At 43.3% G+C, this 14,246-nt stretch overlaps 1 long non-coding RNA gene across 1 annotated transcript in view; it reads left to right on the forward strand.

Annotated features, from left to right (window-relative positions):
• Positions 1-240: 240 nt before the first annotated feature.
• LOC138283429 (uncharacterized) overlaps positions 241-14,246 on the forward strand; it is a 225,540-nt gene continuing 211,534 nt past the window's right edge. The window contains exon 1 of the long non-coding RNA XR_011201256.1: positions 241-292. This is a non-coding gene — a long non-coding RNA (uncharacterized lncRNA). The remainder of the gene's footprint in view (positions 293-14,246) is intronic.

Raw genomic sequence — 14,246 nt, forward strand, 5'->3', positions numbered from 1 at the left:
TGGCCAACATTTCTTTTCTTAACCATCGCCATACAAATCACTCTGTAAATCTCATTTGACAGCACTAGATGGCAGTAAAGTTACATCTAATATTAGAAAAGTACACCCTCTCCAAAATGTGCTTTATGATAAATGATTCAGCAGGGCATTGTCGGGATGCTTGTGTTTAATTGAACTATGGCAGTACCTAACACATGCTTTTATTTAAACATGTAGTTTGATGTTTTACCAAAATGCACATAGACCACACCAAAGCCTGGGGACATACGCAGTCGAGTTCGGCACCCGGGAAGTAAGTGATGGAAGCCTGCATAGTATATTCTACACCCTAGCCATTCATGGATTTTGTTAAGATATTTGTACAATCCGCGCTGTTTGCTGCTTTTGATAGACCAGTTTCTTTGCAATATTTTAATCTTATAGTGAGTTCTAAACTTGAGAAGTGTCAGAATCTTTGCAAGAGTTGTAGAATATTGCAGTGCTTGCACCATCTTTTGCCCGGCGGTTAGTGTAGCAAATGGGGTGGATCTCAAGTTTCCCAAATAAAAAACAGTATGCCGCAGGATGGAAGATTGAGATGACCAAAGTTTTGCATGGACTATTCCCAAGAGGAACAGGGACAGTACTGATTTGGAGTACATCAGTATCTGTCTAGTGTATCATGAAGGGCGAAAAATGAATGGACTGGATGCATGGAAAGTTTTTTGGAGGTGGCATCATTTTTTCGGGGGTGGGGGCCATAATTTTAACATCATCCATCCTTAGACAGCGTAACACTACATTGCTGTAGTGTTACGCTGCACTGTGAGCCTGCATACCAGGCTGTACTTAAATCAAGGGGGATGCCCCCCTGCGGACACCCATGGTTGGATGCTCTTTTGAGCAATTAAAAGTGGATTGTCTATTTGCATGAATTAATCTCATCACTTTGGATGGTGCAGCTTTCCAATCCTACTACTGCCAATGTTAGCGAATTCCAAAAATGTGTACATTTGCACCCATTCAAGGACTACTTATATGTGTACAGGGGGTGGTGATTTACTGCTTTGTTGTGAAACCGGTCACTATGGCCCTTATTCATGGGGATTTGGAGTAGGGCAGTACAGCAAGTCACCTTGCTGTGCTGCCCTACGCCAAAGTAAACAGGCAAGAATGCACTATATTTATGAAATACAGTGCATTCCTGTCTTTTCACCTGCGCTGGTGCCATTTTGGCAGCCTAGCACCAACTTAGACAAAGGAACCTGTGCTGTGGGCAAGATTGTCTTTGTGCAAGAAGGTGCACCTTCCTGCACAAAAACAATCCGTAGAGGCATTTTCCTCTTTCTATATGTACTTCAGAAAGCAGCACATGTGAAAAGAGGATAAAGTTATTTTTCCTCATTACCCCTCACCTCGGGAGGCGTAAGGGTTTGGCGCATCCCCAGGTTTACATGGGTTTGTAAATCTGGGGACGCACCAAAATCCATGGATGTTGCGTACAAAACTCCACTGCAACGCCCATAGAATGCCTCGGAACGCCTCCTAAGTGCAGCATAAGGCTGTTTAACACTGCTAATCAGTGCTAAAGTGCATGTATTCTCTCCCATAAAACATGGTATAATTGACTTACATCTGTTTGCATATTTAATTTACCTCTAAGTTCCTTGTAAAGTGGTATATCAAATGTCCAGGGCCTGTAAATTAAATTCCACTAGTGGGCCTGCAGAGCTTATTGCGCCACACACAGAAGGAGCCTTTCAAACTTGTCTCAGGCCTGCCACTGCAGTACCTGTGTGCACAGTTTACTGCCCCCTTGACTCGCCATTTCAAACTACTTTCCAAGGTCTAAACTCCCCTTTTAGTTCACCCATAAAGTAGGACCTATGGGCAGGGTGCTGTGTTGGTAAAGGGTAGGACATATACCTTTATGTTTTGCAAGTCCTAGTAGTGACAAACAGTCTATTTTGTTTTTCACTACTGTGAGGGCTGCTCCTCTCATAGGTTAGCATTGGGAATACCCTTACACAATTTTAAGTGGTAGGTTTAGTATCTTTGGAATGGTAGCGAGAAATCCTGCATACTGGTGTAGTTAGATTTTACATTACTATTTTAGAAATGCCACTTTTAGAAACTGGGCATTTCTCTGTGCTTATAGCTATGTGCTTTGCAGCCTGACTCCAGTCCACTTTTAGGGCTGAGTGACAGTTGTACTTTGTGCATACTTTCCAGACAGCCACAACACAGGAAGGGCTGGGTGTGACAAGTGATACATGATACATCTGCATTCATCTGCATACTGATAGTCTTACTGGGCTCGGAGAGGTTGTTCACACCTTACATGTCAATAGGTTGTGTGCTGCCCTAATACAAAGGGCTGATTTACTCCCTTCTGATGTTCCTTTGAAGTCACCCACTACATCAAAGGCATTATGAGTATAAGTACAGGGACTCTGACCCCATGTTTTCGGAGCACTTTTGGAACTGGAACTGAACCTTTGCCAGATGGACTGCTGCGCTGCTCAAAGGACTCATCTGGACTGCTCTTCTGCTGTTGCCCTGCTGCCAGTTGCTAGCTGGTTGTCCTTAAGGACTTACTAGATTGCTTATCTATTTGTTGCCCTGCTGCCAGCTGCTCCCTGACTCTGTTCCACCTAGACATTGCTGTGTTGCCAGGAGAAATCGCCATCCTCACTATCTGCTTTGCTGTGTTGGTCTGCTGCCTGCTAATTGTGAGGTGGCCGGAGGGAATACCACTTTTTGCCCCTTGCTTGGATGAGCTGGCCTGTTACCCTGCTTGTGTCCCCAGTGCTCTCCTGGGACTGGTGACTGCCCAGATGTGGCCATGGGATTCTGTGTCTGGCCCTGCAAGTTCTTTTTCACAGAGCGCGTTGTGAGCTCTGTATGTCCCTTCAGCAAAGTTGAGCGTTGGATTTCCCTTCAGCGTGTGATGAGTGCTGGATTTTCCCTCTGGGCGTCCTCAGCGCTCTTTAGGTCTATAGAGTGGACCTGCGTGGCAGAGCCAGATGCCGTAGCACAGACGAGGAACTGGTTGCCTGACTCCCCCTCCCCATGTGCCTGGAAGCCTCAGGGGTGGGGTTGACTAATGGATACCCTTGGAGCCCTGCAGCTACTATAAAGAGGTCTCTGCACCTTCATGAAGTAGGCCACAGTGTGGCTGCTTCCCGTGCGGCTTGCTGGATTCCCTCATGAGTGGCTCGACTGCGACAGGTACCGGCCGCCACCTGCCTGCAAGGACGGACAGCGGAGATGTGACCTTCGATGTCCTGTGGAAGTCTTTCCCGATCTCTTTTGGGGAGGCCCTTTGCTTTATACAGCTGTTCCATGAGTTCACAGGCAGCTGCTCTTTCTATCTGACTAACTGAGAGACCAAACGAGGGCTCCCATTCTGGACACTACAGTGTGTGACCCCCCGCTTTAGGGCCTACCTTGGATGCACTGGATACAGTAGCGTTACAAGGAGAAACCTTGATGGAGGATCCTGAGAATGGCAGAGGTTTGCCACTAAGAACTTGGTATTAATTACTGTACCTTGGCCCATTTTTATAGGAAAATGATGGAGCGCATCACTGCACCAAAAATTGCAGCGCAGCGCTCGGTCATTTTCACAATGCAGGGATGCGGCGTATTTAATTGAATATGACACACCCCTGTGTTGTCCCCCGCGCTGGCACAAAATTTAACTGCCAGCGCCAAAGCAGGCACCCTTGCACAATCATGCAAGGATGTCTGCATTGAGGGGTGTGATTGTTTATGTGCGGGAAGGTGTCCCTTCCTGCACATAAACAATCACTAATGGCGATTTGGCACTTCTGTTTGTGCTGTGACCAGATATTCCATTTTGATCTAGAATATGAAATCATTGTTATTTGTTTTTTAGATTCTGGGTGGCTAGTGTTTGTATCTTGAGAACTTTTTTAGGAAGGATGGTATTTGCTACTGTGTTTATTTATTAGATATATGGAGGTGCCTAGGGTCCGATTTATACTTTTTTAGCACTACATTTGTGTCATTTTTTGACGCAAAAGCCACGCAAACTTATAAAATTCAATTATGAATGCGGCGCTAAAAAAGTATAAATCAGGCGCCTAGTTTGATGCATGTGTCCAAAATGCATAATGGTTTGAGAGGGGACATTGTTTATAGTGTTATTCAGTTTACTTTGCACATAGTTATTATTGTATATGAGATCCTCTTTGCTCAAGAATTAAGGCTGTGTTCTTCTGGTGCTCCATTGAAACTGGAAGAGTGCATTGGTGTGTCTAAAGAAAAGTGCATTTAGATACAACCTCCTAGGGGTACAAGAACCTGATGATACCATAAGGCTCAAGAGAGGTCCAACAACAAGGCTGACATGAGGTCTAGCAAGCTTAGTAGAGCTAGTGCTTTAAATGAGCAGGTGGTGTCAGGTACTGAGTACTTGCACTTCTTTCATTTGAAAGTAAGGGTACCTGCACTTATTAGAAGGGATGCAATACTTTAGTGGATGAGTAGTGTTACTTTGCAGTATCAAATTTATACTCAAAAATAGAATACCTGCATGTTTCATTTTAAGCACAGAGTAGAGCTGCTTTCTCAAATGTCTTGTAAGTTGTCAAAACATACAGAGTACAAACTGTATTGTGTGGAAGAAAGTTGTGTTGGGCTGAAGAATCTTACATAGCAAGTGAATTTGTGCACTTGCTTGCATCAATCTTTCAGTCTGATGGAAGTTCAGTGGTTGCACCTTGATGTGTAGTGGGTTCTCTTGGCCACTGCTCACGTATCCTGTATAGATTCAATGATTAGCACAAGAAAGTTATCAAAGAAGTGATGTTTGTCAGTTTATGGATAAATAGATTCAGAAGTGTGGATGTAAATGAGGGATAAGATCAGTGTTGTATGGCTGTTCAAGTATTTCAAATGGTTCATGAGACAAATTGTTTTGATAATATTTTAGTTGTAGTTCTTTGCAGTATTTATATGAAGGTGATTAATGTTTTTCATTCCTTTTAGCAGCAGGTTCCTTCTATATAATGCAGCTTGAATTTTCAAGCCTTCAGACAACCGAGGATCCAAAATGTCTGATTATTCATTCTTTTGAATTTCTTGGGGCATGGAAGATGGCAACATCATTATTATAGTACTTACGGTCCTGCCTCATGTTCAGTAGCAGGCACATTGGGTTGGAAATTCAGTATTTTCTCTGTGGAAAGGGTTAGTTCATTTGAGGGTTTAGTTGAGCGATAGAGGTGTTTGTTTGTACAGTATATTGCTTTTGTCAGACCCTGTTGAGAAGGTCACAGGGTAAACATGGGCTACTGGGCCACAGCCAGTATGGTTGAGGCCTTTTACCTCTGTTGCCCTGGGACCGGCCCTACTATGGCTCTGCAAACTAGGCCAAGTATAACCCTTCCCACACTTGACTCTCACTGGTTGCATAGGCGACCAGTAAGAGGCTTCGCACAAAGTTTAGTGTGGGGTTACTCAAGCTAAGGGATCAATACCACCTCTGCAGCAGTTCACAGCACAATAAAGTCCAGCAGTTTTGTGATACATTCAGTGCTCTTGTTTATAAGTGACTGTCAGATGGACCCTCTGCTAGGGACAATAACAGCAATCCCTACCACGATCCGCTCCTCCTCCAGGGTTGGCACTTCTTTCCCTCGCTCACAAACAAGATGTTTTGGTACCCAGTACAGTCAGTAGCCAGTATTTTCTCCTTCAGATAAGAGTCCAGGTGATGTTCCCTCACCTATGGGAGTTGGCTGTCAATACGACACCAACCCTTGGCTGCTTCATAGTCCCTGAGTACTCCATTACTTCGGCAGAAGAGAACACAATAACAAACAACATTGGGTCATGAGCTCCCATCTTTATACCACTTTTGCAGATTGAGAAACTGGTATGGTTTGGAGCAGTTCCTCTTTCATTTGTCCTGCCGAGGCCACTTTCCAGGCCTGGCGTCTGACTAGAAGGATGTTATCCCCAGCAGAACAGTTTCAAGGTGGAGTACCCTCCACAAAAGTACAAAGAGATGAAAGCAGGCTGCACTCAGTTATTTATAACCCTACCACATAGAGATCAGAAAGAGAGGAAAGAACCTGTGCCCCTTCAATGATCTCCTTTCCCTATTAACAGATACTATATGCCTCATCCATAAAATGGCAGCTGCAATCTGAGTCATTTGCTGCCCCATGTATCAGGAATGACTAGGCACGCTAAAGGAATGTCTGTGTGCTCTTTGCTCACAATATTGTTTGGTGCTCCTCCTCCTATTTAGGAGATGTCAGCAAGACACATATATTGTTTGAAGAAAAGCAACCTCTCCTCCATCTTGTACTCTGGACCAGGCTGTGGGTTTCCAAAATGGTACCTGTAGACCTGCAACACTTCTGCCTGGCACACTACCGCTTCTCACATATATGCCACACTACTGTTTCTAGCATACACACACACAAACACATTGGATGTTGCATTAGGATTTCATGTTCATTGAATACAGTGGAACTTTAGATGAGTGGGAGTTCATATCTCACATGTAATGTTCGAGATAACATGAGTAATAATTTGTTGGTATTTGTCTAGGGCGTACTTGATCATAATTTATTTCAATTGTGGTTGTGTGAAGTCTGCTGGGATGGTTCTTTTGTGAGCGTAGTGATTTCTAGGGCTACTGTTTTTCAGGGTAATAAGTGTTTCTTGGTGTTTTATTCTTTTTGGCCACAGAGGGTTTACGAGTTACATGTTGGCTTAGATACATTCTGCTATTTGTAGTCTTTGATTTGATACTTTGGACTGAAATTTTATTTCGCTTTCTTTGTAGTTTCAAATGTACGTTTGATTCAGTCAAAATAATTTGGGCTAATTTAGCCCTTAAAATACAACACGTTTCACCACAATATTTAAAATGCAAGCACTCTTTAAAACTCAAAATAAAATATTGCTCTGAAATATTGTTCTAATTTTTATGGCCAGCAAAGTAGTTTTTCCTGTCTCAGTACCCTGAGTATCTCAGAATTTTCTTGAGATCTGAAGTGTATATATGCACATTGACAGACTGATATTGAAAACTGCTGGAATGTTAACTGAAGGTGGGATGTCCATTCCTGTTACCACTATGTGTTTCTCTAGGTAGTGTTCCCATGAAGATGCACCAGAGGTAGTGGGTTCTTTCTTTATCTGCATCCTCTACTTAGTTTAAGCTATTATGGATTGTTGTTGTACCTGCTTAACTAGATCACTGGCTAAGTCATACAACTTCCCTAGGTGTCCAGTCTGTATTTTGGGCTTCACTAGGTAGGGTATCTGTGCTTTAGGGGTTTAGTGTTGCTGTTTGAACCCAAATATATTTTTAGATCTTAAGATTGGCTGGATCCAGAGAATGTGGTGGATGCCTTGGTTGTATGTCCTACCTCGATAGTCTTTCGAGTCAGGAAGGTGTATGCTCGCGATTACACAGGAGAAGAGGGCATTTGCATCTAGCCACGATTTCTGTGATTTTTGCCCTTAGGTGATCACTCCATGGACAGTAGCCAACTGCTGATACTGCCAAGTTGAGTCAAGGCTAAATTGTCTTTATATTTTGTTGAGTCATAAGGACGGTGCAAACCATCATAGCAGTAGCTTCCAATATACTCAGTAATGAATAGGGTACATTTTTTGCTGGTAGACTGTAAGCAAATCACATGATCCGTTGGCCCACTCAGTAGCCAGGGGCACATGGAGCAGTGCATGACAGCTCATTTTCAAAAGACACAGAAATGTGCAAAACATAATATCAGGCAACAGTACAAGGGCATGACGAATACAGTGCTAGCTGTTAAGGCAGTGTAGAGTTGTTACAGCTTACAATATTTCAGCCTTTGAAAGTTTTTATGTTTTTTTCTGAGGGAAGATATGAATGAAAACAAATAGCTTTTTTACCGTTTAAATTTTTACACTTTGGGTATTTAAAACCTATGTTGTTCTAGTTGTGACTTCTCAACTTTAGTAGTGATTGTGGAGATTCGCCCCCAGAGCGGGCCTAAAGATAGTACTCCTAAATTCCCTTTGTGAATTCCCAAAGTCATAAACTTAGACATTTGGTCTAAGTTTAGACCATTGTGAATCGGGCCCAAAGTGTTTTAAGTTGTGCACTGTTGCACACATGCTCATTAGCAAAACATAAATCTGACAATTTTGAAATTCTTTCATGACAAACATATGGTTTATTTTTTATGGAAATCTGGATGGACTAAGCAGTTGAACTTATTTAGCAAAGTCCATCTCCCAACTTGGTATAACATAAGTTGAGAAGACAGGTGAGGAAAAGGGGGGTGGGGATTGATGCTGGTATCTCTTTCTAACTCTTGTTAGTTTTGCATCAATGTCCGCTTTGGGGCCAGCTGGCCCTTGCACATACACAGACATTTATTTACATCGTCCTCTGGGTTTGAATCTGGATTTCAGCTCTGTGTTTCTTGTGTTTTCTCCCACGTCTTAGTTTCAGCAACTAATTCACTTATTTTAGAATATTTCAATATCTGGGTCGATTGCCCATAGCGTTAATACACTTCTAACTTGATGGATACTTACACTGTTCTAGGTCGGTTAAAATTTGTCTGGCTTCCAAGGGGCATATTTGTTACTTGTTTGAGCAGTTCTCAGCAACTACAAAAAGTTAATTAAAACAACCAGTGTGGTTTTCTAGAGAGAAGAAATTGGTACATAAAATGTTTTTTGAATAGTTGATTCTGTTCTCAATACCAGTTTAACAGTCATGCAGTAGAGCCCTCTGAACAGGCTCAGGGCTCTCTGGCAGTCTTTTTCATTGCACAAATATTTTTCTTCATTTTCTGTAACAAATGCTTTTGACTCCTATTTAATCAACTTTCATTCTACAAAACCTGAAGTTCATAATGGTCCCTTCCTATAAAATGTTGATCCTTTACCACTTGATGCCTTAAGGGATCCATTTGGATGGTCTAACTGGTCGGGCAGAGACCAATTTTGTTCACAGTAGTTACCTTTTGTATGGAAACACTGCTTTAAAGTTAAACAAAGACAATGCAGAAATCCTTTTAGTCAGTAGTTGCCAGGATACTTCATGCTTGGCAGCGCCAGTCCCTACTAAAATAGCAAGGATTTTAGGAGGAATTCTCTACAACTAACCAACCTTCTAACCTAATCTCAATAAGAAACCAAGACAAATCTGCCAATTGTTTCCTCAGCATTGTTGGTACACAGTGTTTCAGGAACATGTTTATGGTAATGCGCTCTCTTTGGGGTCTTCGAAAGGACCAATATCCAAATTGCAGTTTAGCAACATGGTTATGTTTGGTTTTCAGAACATGTCCGCCGCTTTCCTTTCCTGTCCATGTTACACTGACTGACTGTCCTAAAGGAATTTGACTTAAAAGTCTTTGATTCACACATCATAATTTCATTATTGAGAACCTTTCTATCAACAAGCAAAGTGTCCATGCTATAGGCCATGCAGACTGCTCCATTCATTCACAAAACCAAGAAGCAGTGCTTGTGACCCTTTGGTATGGTACACAGCATTCTGATGGATGCTTCTGTAAGGCTTCTTCTGGGGCCAGGTCACCAAGGAATGGAATGTGTTGCCACTCGCAGTTAGACTGATATCTGATAGCTGTTTGGAAATCCCTCAAGTCTCTGCCTTCTCGGCATAGAAACATCACTAGGGTTTAAAGTCAGGACATCAGTTTGGTATAACAAGTGCTCCATTACTAAATAACATAAAATAACATAGCATAAAGAATGAGCTGGCAGTGCCTGTTAATTTGCTAGCTCTCTGCAATAAGTTACCTAATTTAGGAAATTTCACCAGCGCCTCACGTTGCAGCCATACATAGAAACCTGCAGGAAAGTCTTAGAGAATGTCCAGGCAAGTGCTGCAGGGAGACTGCGGAGTCTCGTTAACCAGGTAAGTTTATTTTGCGTATACAGAGGCAAGACAGCACAACTCTACGACCACCTCGGTTCCAGTCTCAACCGTTCTTCTCCCATTCCTTTCTGTTGAGTCTCGTGCCGTAGGATTCCATTGCATGCACGAGACTCAATAGAACAACCCAACACATCTTCCCCCTTAACAACACTAAGTAAAATGCAATAAAATGTACATCTACACTAACCACTAAACTTATACCATTTCTATGCAAAAGGTATATAATCCTGATATTTGCTGGGAAGCATCTTGATCCTAGACGAAGTATTCCGCACCATGTCCTTTGTCCCACACTTCTCCTTGGATGATCCTTCCAATGCCTTATTCAACATCTCCATGCCACAAGGCAATTCTTCTGCAACTTGCCCTTGTCTCACGATCCACCATGGTGGATTTGTCCACTGGCTTATTTAACAGTTCCACATCACAAGCTAAGGATAACTTCTTCTTATTCCACCAATTGCCATCTTCCAATTTGACTGCATTTTAAAAAATTTGGATGACCCTTTTAGGACACGAAAATCTAGAACCACCTTTTTGGACAATGCGAGCACTTTTGATCTTCACATAATCTCCCACCTTAACACAGATTGTCTTCCTTGGACCCTCTCTATATTTATTCTGAGCAGACACCTTTTCTCATTCACCTTCTCAATCAAACCTTCCTTAACCACAAATTCACCCATCCATTGTCTTGTCAACTTGGTTGCAGGAACTCTTCCTCTCAGTAACACAAAAGGGGAAAACACCAGTATCTGCATTAGGTGTGGTCCGCACCGCCCACAACAACTTCCTCAACTCCTCCTTGCAATTCAAACCCCCAGCCTTAGCCAGCTGCACACTCTCCTTGATCACCCTATTTAAATGTTCAACCAGACCATTACTCCTAGGGTGATATAGTAAAGTCTTAACATCCCTAATACCCATGTGCATCAGAAAATTAGAAAACTGAGCAGACGTGAACTGACTTCCATTGTCTGCGAGTATTTCATCAGGAATGCCTTCCCTGTGAAAAACAGATCCTAAGAACTCAATGACTCTTTGTGAATCAGGTCCCTTAACCAACTTAAACTCAGGCCAACGACTATAAAAGTCAATGAACACTACGCCATATTCCACCTGCCTACCGACAGGCTAACAGGCCCAATCAGGTCCACAGCAATCTTACTCCAAGCTTTCTTGGGCACCTCAATTGCCTCAACACGGAGAGGAAAGAATGACTTGATACTTATCACTAATCGCACACACCAAGCAATCCCTTACAAAGTGTTCCACTTCTTTATCCAACCCAGGCCACCAAAAAGTCTCCCTAATTCTCCTTTTCATGGAATGCATTCCAATGTGTCCTTCATGCCCCAAGGTCAATATTTTGTTACTCATTCCCTCCGGCACAACCAAAAGACTAGCACGCATCAAAATATTGTTCACCATAGACAACTCTTCAAAGACTTGCTTGTATGCTTCACACTGAACAGATTTGCAGGTAGACCACCCTTGCAATATACCCTCCATAACCTCCTTTATTTGTTCATCCCTTCCACATGCTTCCCTCCATTCACTTTCCGTCACCGCACCTTCCAAATGACACTCTAGGGAGCATACCAAAACATCATCCTCATCTGCATCCTCCTTACCATACGCGCTTCTGCGAGGAAGACGCGAAAGGCAATCAGCAAGCAAATTCCTTGCACCCGGCACATATTCTACATGAAAGTCATACATCTGCAATCTATATTGCCATTTGGCTATTCTTGGAGTAGCGCATTGCGCACCTGAAGCAGAAAATAATTGTACTAAAGGTTTATGGTCCATTTGAAGTTTTGAAGATTTGAAGTGCACAATTCCCCACCAACATGTGAGTGCTTCTCTTTCTATAGTCAAATAAGTAGCTTTGGCCCCGCTCAAGCTTCGCAATGCAAAAGCTATCACTTCATCTTTACCATTCCTCTGCTGCAGCAAAACAGCCCCCAAACCAAGTTGGCTGGCATCAGTCATAATTACAATCTTGTCCTTGGTATCAAATGCCTTCAATGGAATGGCCTGTGCAACTTCCTTTTTAATAGCTGCAAACTCCTGCTCACATTTGTGGCACCAATCAAATTTAACATTTTTTTAAAAAGAGACCTGATATTATGAGTACCCATAAAAGATCTAACTTGATCCTTATTACATGGTAATTGGAAATCCTCAATAGCTTTAATCAGACTCTCCTTCGGTTCCACCCCTCGTTCTGAAATTTTATAACCTAAATTATCAATGCATGATGTATCAAACTTACACTTGTTCGCACTGAAAACGATCCCTTTCTCACTCAACACAGATAACACTTGTTTCATTCTTTCATCATGCTGCTTCTGATCCTTTCCAAAGATCAAAATATCATGTTGGAAGGCAATAAAACCTTCCATGTCTCTGAATAAACTGTCCACCACTCTTTGGAATACAGCCGAAGCTGAGGCTAAGCCGAACGGCATTCGTCTAAATTGGAACAACCCTTCCGGTGTAACAAAATCTGTTAAATGCCTAGAAACACAATGCAAATTAATTTGATGATAAGCTGGGGTCATATCCAACAAACTGAACCTACTAGCATTGCCAAGAGTAGACAACTATTCAACAATGTTCGTCAAGGGATGGCAATCCACCCAAATTCGAGCATTGAGCTCACGCATATCCACACACATGCAGATCAAACCATTAGCTTTACGAGCAATCACTATGGGGACCATCCCATCAGACGCTTCAACTTTCTCAATTATGTGCTGTTCACACAATCTGTCAAGTTCCTTTTTCAGGTCCTCTCTTAGCGTTAAAGGTACCTTACGTACTCTATGAACTTTAGGAACAGCATTGTCTTTCAATTTAATCCTGTGCGCAAAACCTGTGAACATGGCAATTCCTTCTTTGAAAACATCAGGAAAAGCGTCAAACGACGTAGAACCTACTGACAGCACATGTTTATAATTTTTCCTTTAAATTACCTGTTCAGGGTTACTCAGATCCACTAAAATTCCCAAATTCCTTTGATCCTGCAAACCCAACAGGCATGTGTCATCCTTGGCCACATACACTATACCTTTAGCAAAATTGCCTTGGAAACCCAACTCAACCTCATACTCACCAAAGACGACCTCCACAGGTTTTCTTCCATACCCCACTGGCCTGATATGAGACTTCCTAAGCTCAATATGGTCAAAACACTCCTTCCATTTCCTCTCACTCAAAAAAGTATAGGGAGAACCTGAATCAACTACAACAACAACTTCACATCCATTGATTAACACCTTGCAGGGAGGCCTTTTAAATTTATTGAAAAATATGCCTTCATTACTACCATCTCATGCTTTAGAAATCTCATCCTCCTCGCTAGTAGTTGACTCTAAACCACCCATATTGTCATTATGTAGTTTAAGAACCTTGTCCTTCGAACGAGATCCCGTCCTATTAGCAGCTCTACACACCCTAGCAAAATGCCTAGTTTTAGAACACTTGGAAGACTTATTTCCTACTGCCAGACAACTACTTGCATTACCTAAATGAGAAGAACTACCACATCTGAAACATTCTAGCTTCTTAGAATTCTCCTTCCTAACAGATGTTTCAGGTCTGACATTCATATGAGTTTTGTTAAACTTCTGTTTAGTTAAAGATACACTCTGATGAGAGTCCTTATCACTAAGGAGGTCATTCTGACCCCGGCCGGCGGCGGAAGCCGCCGGCCTGGCTGGGACCGCCAGAATACCGCTGCGCGGTCAAAAGACCGCCGCAGGTATTCTGGGTTTCCCGCTGGGCTGGCGGGCGAACGCCAGAAGGCCGCCCGCCAGCCCAGCGGGAAACACCCTTCCATGAGGATGCCGGCTCCGAATGGAGCCGGTGGAGTGGAAGGGGTGCGACGGGTGCAGTTGCACCCGTCGCGATTTTCAGTGTCTGCATGGCAGACACTGAAAATCTTTGTGGGGCCCTGTTACGGGGGCCCCTGCAGTGCCCATGCAATTGGCATGGGCACTGCAGGGGCCCCCAGGGGCCCCACGACACCCCATACCGCCATTCTGTTCCTGGCGGCCAAAACCGCCAGGAACAGGATGGCGGTATGGGGGTCGGAATCCCCATGGCGGCGCAGCAAGCTGCGCCACCATGGAGGATTCCCCAGGGCAGCGGGAAACCGGTGGTACACCGCCGGTTTTCCGTTTCGGACCGCGGCTGTACCGCTGCGGTCAGAATGCCCATGGGAGCACCGCCAGCCTGTTGGCAGTGCTCCCGCGGTCGTTGGACCTGGCGGATTTTTCCGCCAGGGTCAGAATGACCCCCTAAGTGT

Source organism: Pleurodeles waltl, chromosome 3_1, assembly GCF_031143425.1.
Source record: "Pleurodeles waltl isolate 20211129_DDA chromosome 3_1, aPleWal1.hap1.20221129, whole genome shotgun sequence".
Taxonomy (NCBI): Eukaryota; Metazoa; Chordata; class Amphibia; order Caudata; family Salamandridae; genus Pleurodeles; species Pleurodeles waltl.